Here is a 17,938-nt window from a genome sequence, read left to right on the forward strand (position 1 = left end):
TTTCCTTACTTTTAATTTTGGGATCCAGTTTTCTAATAAACAGACCAAAATACAACAGGATTCAGTGTACTTCTCTGTTCTGTCCACCTCTCTGATTATATTCTCTGTCGTTTTTCTTTTGTCTGTTTTTTAATATTTAAATTTTCCTTTTTTAAATAATTTTATTTTGTTATATTAGTCACCATACAGTACAGCCCCTGTTTTTGATTGTATCATCTAATTTGTTTGGTGCATATTTCCCTGGAATTTTTGGTGATATTTGAGTATTTTGTTCTCTAATTCACCTATTCTGGACAGAATGACAAGACAGAAAAACTCACCTCAAAAAAGAGAACAAGAAGCAGTACTAACTGCCAGGGACCTATTCAGGATGGACAGAAATAAGATGTAAGAACTAGAGTTCAGAGTAATAATTATAATGATATGAGCTGGGCTTGAAATAAAAAAAAAACATAGAAGACACTAAAGAATCCCTTTCTGGAGGAAAAAAATAACTAAAATCTAATCAAGTAAAAAAAATGCTTTAAAGAGATGTAATATAGTGTCCTTCTGTATCTCTAACTACAGTCTCTAGTTAAAATCCAATCTGTCTGATATGAGAATTGCTACCCCAGCTTTCTTTTGAGGTCCATTGGCATGAAAAGAGGTTTTCCATCCCTTCACTTTCAGTCTGGATGTATCTTTCGGTTCATGAAGAGTCTCTTGTAGACAGTAAATGGATGGGTCATGTCTTTTTATCCAATCTGCAACCCTGTTTCATTTATGGGAGCATTTAGGCCATTCACATTGAGAGTGATTATTGAGAGATATGATTTTAATGATGTCATGTTGCCTGTGAAGTCTTTCTTTCTATAGATTGTAATTTTCTGTTCTGTATCACTCTTGGGGCTTTTTCACTTTTATAGAACCCCCCTTAAAATCTCCTACAGGGCTGGTCTCATGGTTATGAAATTGGTCAGTGTCTGGCAATTCCAGAAGGACCTTATCTCTCCAGCAAATCCGAATGAGAGCCTTGCTGGATAAAGGATCCTTGGCTGCATGTTTTTCTCTGAAAGAGCTTTAAAAATGCCGTCCCAACCTTTTCTCTCATTCCAGGTCTGTTTTGACAAGTCTGACATAATTCTCATATTTTTGCCTTTGTTCACGAGAAATTTTTTTTGCCCTGGCTGCTTTTAATACTTTATCCTTCTTAAAGGATGTATCCAACAAGTGGATATGACCATTATAAATATCTATGCCCCCAACAGGGGAGCAGCAAGATACACAAGCCAACTCTTAACCACAATAAAGAGACATATAGATAAAAATATGTTAATAGTAGGGGACCTCAACACTCCACTATCAGCAATAGAAAGATCACCTAAGCAGAAAATCAACAAAGAAACAAGAGCTTTGAATGCCATACTAGAACTGAGGGACCTCATAGATATATATAGAACACTGCACCCCAGAACACAATAATACTCATTCTTTTTGAATGCACATGGAATGTTCTCCAGAATAGATGATATTCTGGGTCACAAAACAGATCTCAACTGATACCAAAAGACAGAAATTATTCCCTGCATATTCTCAGAGCACAATGCTTGGAAATTGGAACTAAATCACAAGGAAAACTTTGGAAGAAACTCAAACACTTGGAAACTAAGAACCATCCTGCTCAAGAATGATTGGATAAACCAGGAAATCAAAAATCAATTTACACAATTTATGGAGACCAAAAAGAATGAAAACACAACGGTCCAAAACCTATGGGACACTGCAAAGGCATTGCTAAGGGGAAAATACATAGCCATCCAAGCCTCACTCAAAAGATTAGAAAAATCTAAAATGCAGTTTTTATATTCTCACCTCAAGAAGCTGGAGCAGTAACAGATGAACAGGCCTAACCCACGCATGAGAAAGCAGTTGATCACGATTAGAGCAGAGATCAATGAATTAGAAACCAGGAGCACAGCAGAGCAGACCAACAGAACTAGAAGCTGGTTCTTTGAAAGAATAAATAAGATTGATAAGGCACTGGCAAGACATATTCAAAAGAATAGAGAAAGGACCCAAATTAATAAAATTATGAATGAAAAGGGAGAGGTCACAAGCAACACCAATGAAATGAGAAGGATCATTAGATACTTTGATCAGCAGATTTATGCCAATAAATTAAACAACCTGGAAGAAATGGATGCCTTCCTGGAAACCTATAAACTACCAATGCTGAAACAGGAAGAAATTGATTTTTTATACAGACCAATTAATTATGAAGAGATTGAAACAGTGATCAAAAACCTCCCGAAAAACAAGATTCCAGAGCCTGATGGTTGCCCCGGGGAATTCTAGCAAATATTCAAAGAAGAAATAATCCCTATTTTCCTGAAGCTGTTTCAAACAATAGAAACAGAAGTAAAACTACAAAACTCATTATATGAAGCCAGTATTACCTTGATTCCCAAACCAGGCAAAGACGAGTCAAACAATAGAAATACAGACCAATATCCCTGATGAGTATGGACATCAAAATTCTCAACATGATCCTAGCTAATAGAATCCAACAGTACTTTAAAAGAATTATCTATCATGACCAAGTGGAATTCATTCCTGGGATGCAAGGGTGGTTCAACATTTGCAAATCAATCAGTGTGATAAATCATATCAACGAGAAAAGGACAAGAACCATATGATCCTTTCAATTGATGCAGAAAAAGTATTTGACAATATATAGCATCCTTTCCTGATGAAAACCCTTCAGAGGGTAGGGATAGAGGCTACATTCCTCAATTTCATAAAAACCATCTATGAAAAGTCTACAGAGAATATCATTCTCAATGGGGAAAAGCAGGAAGCCTTTCCCTTAAGATCAGGAAAAGGACAAGGATGCCAACTCTCGCCATTATTATTCAACATAGTACTAGAAGTCCTTGCAAAAGCAATCAGACAAGAAAAAGAGATAAAAAAAAAATCCAAATCGGCAAAGAAGTCAAACTGTCTCTCTTCGCAGATGACATGATATTCAATATGGAAAACTCAAAAGAATCCACCCCCAAACTACTAGAAGTTATAGAGCAATTCAGTAATGTGGCGGGATAAAAATGACAATGCTCAGAAACCAGTTCCATTTCTATACAAAAAAAATGAGACTGAAGAAAGAGAAATTAGGGAATCCATTCCATTTACAATAGCACCAAAAATCATAGCTTATTTAGGAATTAACTTAACCAGAGACGTAAAGGATCTACAATATAGATTGTAGAAACTACAAATCAGTCTTGAAAGATATTGTAGAAGACATAAAAAGATGGAAAAATATTCCATGCTCATGGATCAGAAGAAATAACATAGCTAAAATATCTATGCTACCCAGAGCAATCTACACTGTCAATGCCAACCAGATCAAAATACCAATGACATTTTTCAAAGAACTGGAACACACAGCCTTTAAATTTGTGTGGAATCAGAAAAGGCCCCGAATCACCAAGGACTTGTTGAAAAGGAAAAACAAAGCTGGGGGCATCACATTGCTGGATTTCAATCTGTACTACAAAGCTGTGATCACAAAGACAGCATGGTACTGGCACAACAACAGACACACAGACCAATGGAACAGAACAGAGAACCCAGAAATGGACCCTCGGCTCATTGGGCAACTAATCTTTGATAAAGCAGGAAAAAACGTCCAGTGGAAAAAAGACAGTCTCTTCAACAAATCGTGCTGGGAAAATGGGACAGCTCCATACAAAACAGTGAAACATGACCACTCTCTCAAACCATACACAAAGGTAAACTACAAGTGGATGAAAGAGCTCAATGTGAGACAGGAATCCATCAGAATCCTAGAGGAGAATATAGGCAGCAACCTCTTTGACATCAGACACAGCAACTTTTTTTCATGACACATCCCCAAAGGCAAGAGAAACAAAAGAAAACCTGAACTTGTGGGACTTCATCAAGATAAACAGCTTCTGCACAGCCAAGGAAACAGTCAAGAAAACTAAGAGGCAGCCCATGGAATGGGAGAAGATATTTGCAAATGACACTGCAGATAAAAGACTAGTATCCAAGATCTACAAAGAAATTCTGAAACGCAATACACAAGAAAAAAATAAACAAATCACAAAAAAGAGCAGATGATATGAACAGACACTTTTCCAATAAAGACATACAAATGGACAACAGACACATGAAAAAATGTTCAAAATCATTAGCCATCAAGGAAATTCAAGTCAAAACCAAACTGATATTCCACCTTTCACCAATTAGAATGGCAAAAATTGACAAGGTAGAAAGAACAGTTGTTGGAGAGGATGTGGAAAAAGTGGATCCCTCCTACATTGTTGGTGGGAATGTATGTTGGTACAGCCACTTTGGAAAACAGTGTGGTGGTCCCTTAAAAAGTTAAAAATTGAGTTACGCTATGATCCAGCAATTGCACTACTGGGTACTTACCCCAAAAATGCAGACGTAGTGAAGAGAAGGGCCATATGCACCCCAATGTTCATAGCAGAATTGTCCACAATAGCTAAATCATGGAAGGAGCTGAGATGCCCTTCAACAGATGACTGGATTAAGAAGATGTGGTCCACATATACAATGGAATATTACTCAGCCATTAAAAAGAATGATTTCTCAACATTTGCTGCAACATGGATGGGACGGGAGGAGATAATGCTTAGCGAAATAAGTCAAGTCGAGAAAGACAATTATCATATGGTTTCACTCATTTATGGAACATAAGAAGTAGGAAGATGGGGGGGTGCCTGGGTGGCGCAGCAGTTGGGGGTCTGCCTTCGGCTCAGGGCGTGATCCCGGTGATCTGGGATCGAGCCCCACATCAGGCTCTTCCGCTATGAGCCTGCTTCTTCCTCTCCTACTCCCCCTGCTTGTGTTCCCTCTCTCTCACTGGCTGTCTCTATCTCTGTCGAATAAATAAATAAATCTTTTAAAAAAAAAAAGAAGTTGGAAGATCGGTAGGAGAAGAAAGGGAAGATGAAAGGGGTGGTAAATAGAGGGGGGAAGGACCCATGAGAGACTATGGACTCTGGGAAACAAACTGAAGGCTTTGGGGTGCCTGGAATGGGATAAGGTGGTGATGGGTATTAAGGAGGGCATACATTTGATGGTGCACTGGGTGTTATTTGCAAGTAATGAATCATGGAACTTTACATCAAAAACTGGGGATGTACTGTATGGTGACTAACGTAATATAATAAAAAAGATTATTATTAAAAAAAAAGAATGATTCTCAACATTTGCTGCAACACGAATGGGACTGCAGACGTTAATGCTAAGTGAAATAAGTCATGTAGAGAAAGACAATTATCATATGGTTTCACACATTTATGGAAAATAAGAAATAGGAAGATCAGTAGGAGAAGAAAGGGAAGAAGAAAGGGGGGGTAAACAGAATGGGGAATGTACCATCAAAGACTATGGACTCTGGGAAACAAACTGAAGGCTTTAGAGGGGAGGGAGGTGGGGGAATATGATAGGCTGGTGATGGGTATTAAGGAGGGCACGTGTTGCATGTGCACTGGGTGTCATATGCAAGTAATGAATCATGGAATTTTATAAAAATAAATAACTTAAATAACAAAAAATATTATTATAAAAAAGAAATCAGAAAGAAAATAAGGTGATGCAATAAAAAATGGAGGCTCTAACTGCTAGAATAAAAGAGGTGGGGTGGAGTTAAGATGGCAGAGGAATAGGGGACCTCTTTTTCAGCTGGTCCCCTGATTCGAGCTGGATAGGTACCAAACCCGCCTGAACATCTACGGAATCAGCCTGAGACACAGGAAGATACATCTGGATCTCTACAAATGAACATCTCCAGCGCTGAGTATTGAGGTACGAAGCGGGGACCCGTGAAACCGAGCACAGATATCGGAAGATAAACGGAAGGGGTGGGAGCCACCGCATTCAGGTGCCGGGAAGGGGTAGCCACCTGCACAGGGGGAGCAGGCAGACTTGCTGTTGGCACCCACAAGACAGCAGACTGAGAACATGAGCCAGGAGCATGTGCCACCAGATTTCTCACGGAACTCTGGAATTCCGGTGTGCTCCTGGATCCAGACTGAGACCGGGAGCTCCGGGAGCAGGCACGGGGTGTCTGGTGGCTGGCGGCATTAGAAACACAAAGGACAGAGATGCGCCGGCCCTGGAAGTGAGGACTGGGATGCCGGGTGTGGGGCACACATCCCCGGACACTGCAAGGTTGAGCAGGACAAACAGTCACAGAGTTAAAGTGGCCAGAACATCAGTGGAGAACAGGCCGCAATTCCTCTGTTCTGTGACAGAGGCTGAGATTCGGCCACTGCTGCTCTCTCAGAAGAGGCACAGCAAACCTCCAGGGAAAGCCACCAGAGAACAAAAGCCTGGAAATACTATCTCACAGCGTGCCCATCCCCATTCCCCCTAGCAGGGGAAACAGAGACTCTACCCAAACAGGGTTGCCTGAGTATCAGCACAGTAGGCCCCTCCCCCAGAAAGCAGTCTGAAAAATCAAAAAGCCCACATCCCAGGGCGCCTGGGTGGTGCAGTCATTGAGCGCCTCTCTTCTGCTCAGGGCGTGATCCCACCAATCTGGAAAGGAGTCCCTCATCGGGCTCCTCCCTTGGGAGCCTGCTTCTTCCTCTCCCACTCCCCTGCTTGTGTTCCCTCTCTCGCTGGTTGGCTCTCTGCCACATAAATAAATAAAATCTTTAAAGAAGAAGCCCACATCCCTAAGATCCCTATAAAACAAGGGTGCACGGCCGGGGTCCCAGTCAATAATTTGGGCTCTGGACAACCCCACAACCTCTCCTCATCAGAATGACGAGAAGGGGAAGTCCCCCCCAGCAAAGAAAAGACAGTGAGTCTGTGGCCTCTGCCACAGAAATACTGGATATGGATGTAACCAAATTATCAGAAATGGAATTCAGAGTAACAATGGTCAAGATGATGAGTAGACTTGAAAGAAGTATTAACAAAAATGTTACTGAGAATAAAGAATCCCTAAGGGTGGAAATGAGAGCGAATCTGACAGAAATTAAAAATTCTATGAGCCAAATGCAGTCAAAACTAGAGGCTCTGACGGCCAGGGTCACTGAAGCAGAGGAACATATTAGCGAATTGGAGGATGGGTTAGTAGAAGAAAAAACGAAAATAAAAGTTGGACTTAAAAAAATCCACGTCCACGAATGTAGGTTACTGGAGATTACTGACTCAATGAAACGATTCAATGTCAGAATCATCGGCATCCCCGAGGGGGTGGAGAAAAACAGAGGTCTAGAAGAGATATTTGAACTAATTGTAGCTGAAAACTTCCCTAATCTAGCAAGGGAAACAAACGTTCGTGTCCAAGAGGCAAAGAGGGCCGCTTCCAAGCTCAACCACGACAAACCTATGCCACGTCATGTCATAGTGCATTTCACAAATATTAGATCCAAGGATACAGTATTGAAAGAAGCCAGGGCAAAGAAATTTCTGAAGTAACAAGGCAAAGGTATCAGAATTACGTTAGACCTCTCTACACATACCTGGAATGAGAGAAAGGGTTGGGGGGGGCATTTTTAAACCTCTTTTAGAGAAATCCTGCAGCCAAGGATCCTTTATCCAGCAAGGCTGTCATTCAGAATTGATGGAGAAATAAAGACATTCTGAATCGCCAGTCATTACCAATTTTGTAACCACGATACCAGCCCTATAGGAGATATTAAGGGAGGTTCTATAAAGGTAAAAAGGCCCCATGAGTGATACAGAACAGAAAGTCACAACCTATACAAACAAAGACTTTACTGGCAACATGCACCATTAAAATTCTATCTCTCAGTATTCAGTGTCAACGTGAATGGCTTAAATGCTCCCATAAATGCCACAGGGTTGCAGATTGGATAAAGAGAAATGACATATCCATTTGCTGTCTACAAGAGACTCATTTTGAACCCAAAGATACATTAAGGTTGAGAGTAAAGGGATGGAGTACCACCTTTCACACAATGGACCTCAAAAGAAAGCTTGGGTAGCAATTCTCACATCAGACAGATTGGATTTTAAACTAAAGACTATAGTTAGAGATGCAGAAGGGCACTATATTATTCTTAAAGGGTGTATTCAACAAATGGATATGACAATTATAAATATATATGTCCCCAACTGGGGAGCAGCAAGATACATAAGACAACTCTTAACCAGAATAAAGAGACATACAGATAAAAATACATTCATAGTAGGGGACCTCAACACACCACTATCAGAAATAGACAGAACACCCTGGCAAAAACTAAGCAAAGAATCAAAGGCTTTGAATGCCATACTCGATGAGTTGGACCTCATAGATATATATAGAACACTACACCCCAGAACCAAAGAATACTCATTCTATTCTAATGCCCATGGAACATTCTCAAGAATAGACCATGTTCTGGGACACAAAACAGGTCTCAGCCAATACCAAAAGATTGAAATTATCCCCTGCATATTCTCAGACCACAACACTCTGAAATCAGAACTCAACCACAAGGAAAAATTTGGAAGAAACTCAAACACTTGGAGACTAAGAACCACCCTGCTCACCAATGACTCAATAAAACAGGAAATCAAAAATCAATTTAAACAATTTATGGAGACCAACGAGAATGAAAACACAATGGTCCAAAACCTATGGGATACAAAGCAGTCCTAAGGGGGAAATACATAGCCATCCAAGCCCTACTCAAAAGAATAGAAAAATCTAAAATGCAGTTTTTATATTCTCACCTCAAGAAGCTGGAACAGCAACAGAGGGACAGGCCTAATCCACTCACAAGGAAACAGTTGACCAAAATTAGAGCTGAAATCAATCAAGCAGAAACCAGAAGTACAGTAGAGCAGATCAACAGGACTAGAAGCCGGTTCTTTGAGAGAATCAATAAAATGACAGACCGCTGGCAAGACTTACCCAAAAGAAAAGAGAAAGCACCCAAATTAATAAAATGATGAATGAAAAAGGAGAGGTCACGACCAACACCAATGAAATTGGAAAGATTACTAGAAATTTTTATCAACTGCTATATGCCAATAAACTAAGCAATCTGGAAGAGATGGAGGCCTTCCTGCAAACCTATAAACTACCAAGACTGAAACAGGAAGAAATTGATTTCTTAAACAGGCCAATTAATTATGAAGAGATTGAGTCAGTGATAAACAACCTTCCAAATAACAAAACTCCAGGCCCGGATGGTTTTACTGGGGAATTCTACCAAACATTCAAAGAAGAAATAATACCTATTCTCTAAAAGCTATTTCAAAAAATAGAAACAGAAGGAAAGTCACCAAACTCATTCTATGAGGCCAATATTACCTTGATCCCCAAACCAGGCAAAGACCCCATCAAAAAGGAGAATTACAGACCGATTTCCCTAATGAATATGGACTCCAAAATCCTCAACAAGATCCTTGCTAATAGAATCCAACAGTACATTAAAAGGATTATCCATCATGACCAAGTGGGATTCATACCTGGGATGCAAGCGTGGTTCAACATTCACAAATCGATCAATGTGATACATCATATCAACAAGAAAAGACTCAGGAACCATATGATTCTCTCAATTGATGCCAAAAAAGCATTTGACAAAATACAGCATCCTTTCCTGATTAAAACCCTTCAGAGTGTAGGAATAGAGGGTACATTTCTCAATCTCATAAAAGCCATCTATGAAAAGCCTACTGCAAATAATATTCTCAATGGGGAAAAGCTGGAAGCCTTTCCCTTAAGATCAGGAACACGACAAGGATGCCCACTCTCGCCACTATTATTCAACATAGTACTAGAAGTCCTTGCAACAGCAATCAGATGACAAAAAGGGATCAAAGTTATCCAAATTGGCAAAGAAGAATTCAAAATATCTCTCTTCGCAGATGACATGATACTCTATATGGAAAACCCAAAAGAATCCACTCCCAAACTACTAGAAGTTATAGAGCAGAGCAATTCAATAATGTGGCGGGATACAAAATCAATGCTCAGAAATTAGTTGCATTTCTATACACAAATAAAAAAGACTGAAGAAAGAGAAATTAGGGAATCAATTCCATTTACAATAGCACCAAAAACCATATGTTACCTTGGAATTAACTTAACCAGAGACGTAAAGGACCTATATTCTAGAAACTATAAATCACTCTTGAAAGACATTGAGGAAGACATAAAAAGATGGAAAGATATTCCATGCTCATGGATCGGAAGAATTAACATAGTTAAAATGTCCATGCTACCCAGAGCAATCTACACTTTCAATGCTATCCCGATCAAAATACCAAGGACATTTTTCAAAGAACTGGAACAAACAGTCCTTAAATTTGTATGGAAACAGAAAAGGCCCCAAATCTCCAAGGAACTGTTGAAAAGGAAAAACAAAGCTGGGGGCATCACAATGCCGGATTTCGAGCTGTACTACAAAGCTGTGATCACAAAGACAGCATGGTACTGGCACAAAAACAGACACATAGACCAATGGAACAGAATAGAGAACCCAGAAATGGACCCTCGGCTCTTTGGGCAACTTATCTTTGATAAAGCAGGAAAAAACACCCGGTGGAAAAAAGACAGTGTCCTCAATAAATGGTGTTGGGAAATTGGACAGCTACATCAAAAGAATGAAACTTGACCTCTTTCTCACACCATACACAAAGATAAACTCCAAATGGATGAAAGACCTTGATGTGAGACAGGAATCCATCAAAATTCTAGAGGAGAACATAGTCAGCAACCTCTATGACATCGGCCAAGGCAAGGTTTTTCATGACACATCTCCAACAGGAAGAGATACAAAAGATAAAATGAACTTGTGGGACTTCATTAAGATAAAAAGCTTCTGCACAGCCAAGGAAACAGTCAAAAAAACTAAGAGGCAGCCCATGGAATGGAAGGATATATTTGCAAATGACACTACAGATAAAGGACTGGTATCCAAGATCTACAAAGAACTTCTCAAACTCAATACACAAGAAACAAATAAACAAATCAAAAAATGGGCAGAAGATATGAACAGACACTTTTCCAATGAAGACATACAAATAGCTAACAGACACAAGAAAAAATCTTCAAAATCATTTGCAATCAGGGAAATTCAAATCAAAACCACACTGAGATACCACCTTATGCCAGTTAGAATGGCAAAAATAGACAAGGCAAGAAACAGCAATTGTTGGAGAGGATGTGGAGAAAGGGGATCCCTCCTACATTATTGTTGGGAATGCAAGTTGGTACAGCCACTCTGGAAAACAGTGTGGAGGTCCCTTAAAAAGTTAAAAATTGAGCTACCTTATGATCCAGCCATTGCACTACTGGGTGTTTACCCCAAAGATACAGACGTAGTGAAGAGAAGGGCCATATGCACCCCAATGTTCATAGCAGCATTGTCCACAATAGCCTAATTGTGGAAGGAGCCGAGGTGCCCTTCAACAGATGACTGGATTAAGAAGCTGTGGTCCATATATACAATGGAATATTACTCAGCTTTCAGAAAGAATAAATTCTCAACATTTGCTGCAACATGGATGGCACTGGAGGAGATAATGGTAAGTGAAATAAGTCAAGCAGAGAAAGACAATTATCATATGGTTTCTCTCATATGGAACATAAGAACTAGGATGATCGGTAGGGGAAGAAAGGGATAGGGAAAGGCGGTGTAATCAGAAGGGGGAATGAAACATGAGAGACTATGGACCATGAGAAACAAACTGAGGGCCTCAGAAGGGAAGGGGGTGGGGGATTGGGATAGACTGTTGATGGGTAGTAAGGAGGGCACGTATTGCATGGTGCCCTGGGTGTTATACGCAACTAATGAATCATCGAACTTTACATCGGAATCCGGGGTTGTACTGTATGGTGACTAACATAATATAATAAAAAAATCATTAAAAAAAAGAATAAATGAGGCAGAAGAAAGAGAATTAGTGATATAGAAGACAAAATGATGGAGAAAACGAAGCTGAGAAAAATAAATAAACAATTACTGGGTAATGAGTGGAGAATTCGAGAGTTAAGTGATACCATAAAGGGAACCAATATTAGAGTAATTGGGATCCCAGAAAAAGAGAAAAGAGAAAGAGAAGCAGAAGTTACGTCGGAGCAAATTATAGCAGAGAACATCCAAAACCTACAGAAGGAAGCAGGCATCCAAGCCCAAGAGACACAGGGAACCCTCCTCAAAATCAATAAAAAAGGTCAACACCCTGCCACGTAATAATGAAAATTGCAAACCTCAGAGATAGAGAGAAAATCCTGAAAGTAGCTCAGGACAAGAGGTCCATAACCTGTAAGGGTAGAAACATTAGACTGGCAGAAGACCTATGCACAGAGACCTGGCAGACCAGAAAGGTCTGGCATGATATATTCTGGTTCTAAATGAGGAAAATATGCAGCCAAGAATATTTTATCCAGCTAGAAGATCATTAAAAATTGTTTTAAAAATTCTCCAGTAAAAACAGAAACCCAAGGAATTTGTGATCACCAAACCAGCCCCACACGAAATACTAAAAGGGATCCTTTAAGTGAAGAGAGAGCCCACAGTAAGATAGATCACAAAGAAACAGAGACAATGTGCAGAAACAGGGACTTTATAGGTAATACAATGACACTAAAATCATAACTCTCAACATTTATTGTGAAGGTAAATGGGATAAATGCTCCAATGAAAAGACGCAGGTTATCAGACAGGATGAAAAAAAGACTTGTCCATATGATGTCTGCAAGAGACTCATGTTACACCCAAATTCACCTTCGGATTTAAAGTGAGGTGGTCAAGAACATTGTATCATGCTAATGGGCAACAAAAGAAAGCTGGAGTAGCAATCCCTATATAAAATAAATTAGATGTAGACCATAGAATGTAATAAGAGATGAAGAAGGACACTGTATCATAATTAAGCAGTCTATTCAACAATAAGATCTAACAATTGAAAATACTCATGCTCCTAACATGGAAGCAGCAAATAGAAGCCTATCTATAATAAAATTAAAGAAACACATCAATAATGATACAATAATAGAAGGGGACGTTAACACCCCAATCACTGCAATGGACAGATCATCCAAGCAGATCAGTAAGGAAACAAGGGCTTAGAATAACACACTGAACCAGATAAACTTCACAGATATATTCAAAATATTCTATCCTAGAGCAATAGAATATACATTCTTCTTGAGTGCATGTGAAACATTCTTCAGAATAGATCATATACTGGGTCATAGATCAGGTCTCAACAGGTACCAACAATTGGGATTATTCCCTGCATATTTTCAGATCACAATGCTGTGAAATGAACTCAATCACAAGAGGAAATCAAATACATGGAGGGTAAAGAGCACCGTACTAAAGAATGAATGGGTCAACCAGAAAATTGATGATGAATTAAAAAAAAATAATGGAAACAAATGAAAATGAAAACACAACTGTTCAAAACATTTGGTACAAGCAAAGGTAGTCCTAAGGTGGAAGAACATTGCAATACAAGCCTTTCTAAAGAAACAAGAAAGCTCTCAAATACACAACCTAATGTTACACCTGAAGAACTGGCAGAAAGAATAGCAAAGAAACCCTAAACCCAGCAGGAGAAGAGAAGTAATAAAGACTACAGCAGAAATCAATGAAATAAAAACAAACAAACAAACAAAAAAAGAAACCCCCAAACAACAACAACAACAACAACAACAACAAACCAGTTGAACAGGTCAATGAAACCGGGAGCTGGTTCTATGAAAAAAAATAAGATTGATAAAAGTCTGGATAGACTTATCAAAAAGAAAAGAGAAGAGACACAACTAAATAAAATCATGAATGAAAGGGGAGAGATCACAACCACCACCAAAGAAACACAAACAATTATAAGAACATACTATGAACAACTACATACCAACAAACTAGGCAATCTGGAAGAAATGGAAACATTCCTAGAGAGGTATAAACTATCAAAACAGAAACAGGAAGAAATAGGAACCTGAAGAGACCCATAACCATCAAGGAAGCTGAAGCAGTAATCAAGAATCTCCTAAGAAATGAGAGTCCTGGGCCACATGGCTTCCCAAGGGAATTCTACTAAACATTTCAAGAAGAATTTATACCTATTTTTCTGAAGCTCTTTCAAAAAATAGAAACAGAAGGAAAACTTCCAAACTCATTCTATGAAACCAGCACTACCTTTATCCCAAAACCAGACATACACCCCACCAAAAAGGAGAATTACAGAACCATCTCCTCAATGTACATGGATGCAAAAATTTGAACCAAAATAGTAGCTAATAGGGTCCAAAACTACATTAAAAGGATTATTCACCAAGACCACATGGGATTTATTTCTGGGCTGTAAGGGTGGTTCAATGTGTGCAAATCAATCAATGTGAGGCATCATGTTAATAAAAGAAAGGACAAGAAACATATGATGCACTCAACAGATGCAAAAAAAATTTGACAAAATTCAATATTCTTATTTGATTAAAACTCTCCACAGTGTAGGGATAGAGGAAACCTACCTCAATATCATAAATGCCATATAAGAAAAGCCCACAGAGAATATCATTCTCAATGGGGAAAAAACTGAGAGCTTCTCCCCTAAGATCAGGAACATGGCAGGGATGCCCATTATCACCACTGCTGTTCAACATAATATTAAAGTCCTAGCCTCAGCCATCAGAAAACAAAAATAAATAAAAGGCATCCAAATTGGCAAAGAAGAAGTCAAACTCTCACTCTTTGCAGATGACATGATACTCTATGTGGGAAACCCAAAAGATTCCACCCCAAAATTTCTAGAGCTGATACAGGAATTCATCAAGTGGGCAGGACATAAAATCAATGCACAGAAATCATTGCATTTCTATACTAACAATGAGACAGAAGAAAGAGAAATGAAGGAGTTGATCCCATTTACAATTGCACCTAAAACTATAAGATACCTAGGAATAAACTTAACCAAAAAGGCAAAGAATCTGTACTCAGAAAATTATAGAATATTCATGAAAGAAATTGAGGAAACAAAGAAATGGAAAAATATTCCATGCTCATGGATTGGAATAAAAATTATTGCTAAAATCTCTAAGTTACCTAGAGCAATCTGCACATTCAATGCAATCCCTATCAAAACACCATTACCTTTTTTCATGTGCTGGAACAAAAAATTCTAAAATTTGTATGGAACCAGAAAAGTCCCCCGAATTCCCAAAGGAAAGTTGAAAAAAAGAAAACCAAAACTAGTGGCATCACAATCCCAGACTTCAAGTTCTATTACAAAGCACTTTTTTTTTTCAGAGTGCCAAGCACAATTCTTTTATTTTCATTTATTTTGTTTATAATAATTTTTATTGTTATGTTAGTCACCATAGAGTATATCCTAAGGTTTTGATGTAGTGTTCCATGATTCATTATTCGCATATAACATCCAGTGCACCTGCAAAATGTGCCCTCCTTAATACCCATCACTGTCCTAGCCCAGTCCCTCACCCCCCTCCTCTCTGAAGCCCTCAGTTTGTTTCCCAGAGTACATAGGCTCTCATGTTTCATTGCCCCTTCTTTTTACTCCCCCTTCATTCTTCTCTTCCTTTTCCTGCCAATCTTCCTGCTATTTCTTATGTTCCATAAATGAGTGAAACTATGTGATAATTGTCTTTCTCTGCTTGACTTCTTTCACTTAGCATAATCTCCTCCAGTCCCATCCATGTTGCTTCAAATGTAGGGTAATCATTCTTTCTGATGGCTGAGTAATATTCCATTGTATATATGGACCACATCTTCTTAATCCAGTCATCTTTTGAAGGGCTTCTCGGCTCCTTCCATGATTTAGCTATTGTGGACAATGCTGCTATGAACGTTGGGGAACATATGGCCCTTCTCTTCACTACATCTGTATCTTTGGGGTAAATACCCAGTAGTACAACTGCTTGATCATAGGGTAGCTCTATTTTTAACTTTTTAAGGGACCTCCACACTGTTTTCCAAAGTGGCTGTACCAACTTGCATTCCTGCCAACAGTGTAAGAGGGATTCCCTTTCTCCACATCCTCTCCAACATTTGTTGTTTCCTGCCTTGTCCATTTTTGCCATTCTAACTGGCGTAAGGTGGTATCTCAAGGTGGTTTTGATTTGAATTTCCCTGATGGTTAATGATTTTGAACATTTTTTCATGTGTCCGTTAGTGATTTGTATGTCTTATTAGAAAAGTGTCTGTTCATAACTTCTGCCCATTTTTTAATTTGATAAGCTCTAATCATCAAGACAGTATGGTACTGGCACAAAAAACAGACACACAGAACAGTGAAATAGAATAGAGAACCCAGAAATGGACACCGGATTCTATGGTAAACTAATCTTCGACAAGGCAGGAAAGAATACCCAATGTAAAAACAGTCTCTTCAATAAATGTTGCTGGGAAAATTGGACAGCCACATGCAGAAGAATGAAACTGGACCATGTCCTTGTGCCATACACAAAAATATACTCAGAATGGATGAAAGACCTAAATGTGAGGTAGAAATCTATCAAAATCCTAGATAACACAGGCAGCAACCTCTTTGATCTCATCCGCAGCAACTTCTTGCTAGACGGGTCTGCAAAGGCAAGGAAAACAAAGGCAAAAATGAACTATTGGGACCCCATCCAGATAAAAAAGCTTTGGAACAGCAAAAGAAACAGTTGACAAAACTAAAAGACAACCGACAAAATGGGAGAAAATATTTGCAAATGACATGTCAGATAAAGGGCTAGTATCGAAAATCTATAAAGACCTTCTCAAACTCAACACTCAAAGAACAAATAATCCAAGAAATGGGCAGAAGACATGAACAGATGTTTCTCCAAAGACAAGCAAATGACCAACAGACACATGAAAATTGTTCAGCATCACTCAGCACCATGGAAATGCAAATAAAAACCACAATGAGATACCTCTTCACACCAGTCAGAATGGCTAAAATTAACAAGTCAGGAAATAATAGATGTTGGCGAGGATGCAGAGAAAGTGGAACCCTCTTACACTGTTGGTGGGAATGCAAGGTGGTACTGTTACTCTGGAAAACAGTATGGAGGATCCTCAAAAAGCTGAAAATAGAGCTACCCTATGACACAGCAATGGCACTACCAGGTATTTACTTCAAATATACAAATATAGTGATCCAAAGGGGCACATACACCCCAATGTTTATAGCAGCAAAGTCCATGATAAGCAAACTATGGAAAAAGCCAGGATATCCATTGACAGATGAACAGATAAAGAAGCAGTGGTTTATACATGCAATGGCATATTGCTCAGCCATCAAAAATATGAAGTCTTGCCACTTGCAATGATGTGGTTGGAAGTAAAAGGTATTATACTAAGTGAAATAAGTCAATCAGAGAAAAACAATTTTCATATGATATCACTCATATGTGGAATTTAAGAAACGGGAAAATAAGGGAAGAGAGAAAAAAGTAAAATGATGAAATCAGAGAAGGAGACAAACCATAAGAGACTCTTAATCATAGGAAACAAAACGAGGGTGGCTGGAGTGGAAGGGGGATGGGGTCACTGGGTGATGGATATTAAGGAAGGCATGTGATGTAGTTAGCACTGGGTATTATATGAGAATGATGGATCACTCCACTCTACCTCTGAAACCAATAATACATTATGTAGTAATTAAATGAATTTAAATGAAAAAAATAATAAAGTTCCTTACTATTATTGTATTGCTAAAAATAATAATTTAACCTTGTTTGTCGCTTCTTTGGTTGTTTGCTGTCTTGTTTTTTGTTTTGTTTTGTTTTAAAATTAAGTATCACTGGTCTGCACAGAAAGATTTGTTGAAGAAGACATAAATTTGAGAGATTGTTTAGGTGGCTTTTGTGGTAACATAAGAAAGAATCATGGTATTGTAAACAGGAAAAGTAGGACATGATGTAAAGAAATGTTTAGATATCAGAAATATTTGGAGCATAAGCTGATATTACTTGCTG

The sequence above is a fragment of the Ursus arctos genome, unplaced genomic scaffold (genome assembly GCF_023065955.2).
Source record: "Ursus arctos isolate Adak ecotype North America unplaced genomic scaffold, UrsArc2.0 scaffold_5, whole genome shotgun sequence".
Lineage (NCBI taxonomy): Eukaryota > Metazoa > Chordata > Mammalia > Carnivora > Ursidae > Ursus > Ursus arctos.